Source organism: Cyprinodon variegatus, unplaced genomic scaffold (genome assembly GCF_000732505.1).
Source record: "Cyprinodon variegatus isolate N-32 unplaced genomic scaffold, C_variegatus-1.0 Scaffold512, whole genome shotgun sequence".
Classification (NCBI taxonomy): Eukaryota; Metazoa; Chordata; class Actinopteri; order Cyprinodontiformes; family Cyprinodontidae; genus Cyprinodon; species Cyprinodon variegatus.
Window position 1 is genome coordinate 60480 of NW_015150965.1, and position 1204 is coordinate 61683.

General features: G+C 42.9%; 1 protein-coding gene across 1 annotated transcript in view; it reads right to left on the reverse strand.

Annotated features, from left to right (window-relative positions):
- rai2 (retinoic acid induced 2) overlaps positions 1-1138 on the reverse strand; it is a 22439-nt gene extending 21301 nt beyond the window's left edge. Inside the window, exon 1 of the mRNA XM_015390771.1 lies at positions 994-1138. The gene's annotated coding sequence lies outside the window, so the exon portion shown is untranslated. The remainder of the gene's footprint in view (positions 1-993) is intronic.
- Between the last annotated feature and the right edge of the window lie 66 nt (positions 1139-1204).

The following is a 1204-nucleotide window of genomic DNA, read 5'->3' on the forward strand; positions in this document are numbered from 1 at the left end:
AGTCAGGTTAGTGAATTGGTGCTATATTAATAAACTCAATTCAATGTTTATAGGTTGGTAGAGTTCTTTTATGAAACCTAAGCCTTAGATAAACCTTTACGCCACTTTATTTCTGACTTTTATATTGTTTTCAATTCACAACAATGAGATGAAATCAGTCTTTGGTGGACTGCTGAAGGAACTGGATGCTGTTTATTATTATATATTGTTGTTTCAGTGCAGATTGGAAAAAAAATATTTATATTTGCACAATTGAAAAAAAATATATATATAGATATATAGATAAAAACATATTCATGAACATCGTGTTGGTTTAGCCTTATTAAATTACACTAAAACACACAGAAATTAGTGGTTAACTGGTAATAAAACATGGAGGTGTAGTCTCTGTGTAGTGTTTTTTTTTTTTTTCCAGCTATTTTCCAAAACACAAACACAGCAGATCCTGTAGGCAGCCTGCTCCAGCAGACCCTGACCCCGAGTCACTGTGGGATTCATCCAAGGAGATTTCCCTTTCCCTCTGCAGCCAATGCGCCACTTTCCCCGGGGGACACCCAGACACCCAGCCCTGTACGGGGGGCCCCTGGAGCGTCTGAACCGGGCCCCTGATGCGTCTGGTCTGTGAGCCGACAGCTGTCTATGAGAAGAGCGTCTGACTTTAAACAATTTAAACACTATAAATCACAGACAGGAATGATACCGTCCTAAATAATAATAATAATAATAATAATTGTTATCCCCCCCCACCCCCCATCGCCTTATATTCCGCACAAAGCCAGCTGTCTCCACCGTCTGCAGTAATAAAATGAGCGGAGCTGTTAGCGCAGACAGCAGCGTTAGTTTATTGAATAAAATGTTAATGTCATTCCATATCGCAGCCTTCCTACCATTAAAACCGAAGGAGCCTCGGCTTAAAGCCCGCTGGCTTTTATCCCTTAAATGTCATTCTGCCTTTAAATGACAGTTTGACTCCAAACGCCAGCTTTTACTCACCCGTTACACCAGGAGAACATCGGTGCCTTCACCTCCGCTTCGCTCCGCTTCGCTCAGCGGATCAATTAAAGCCGAATATTTCCAAAATAAATAGATAAGGGTTCTATTTATCTCCTCATTGCGGCTCGGTCACAGCGACTCTGTTCTGAAGCTGCGCACGCAGCCGCTCCCCTCCTCCTTCTCCTCATCTCCTCCTCCCCCCTCCTCCTCC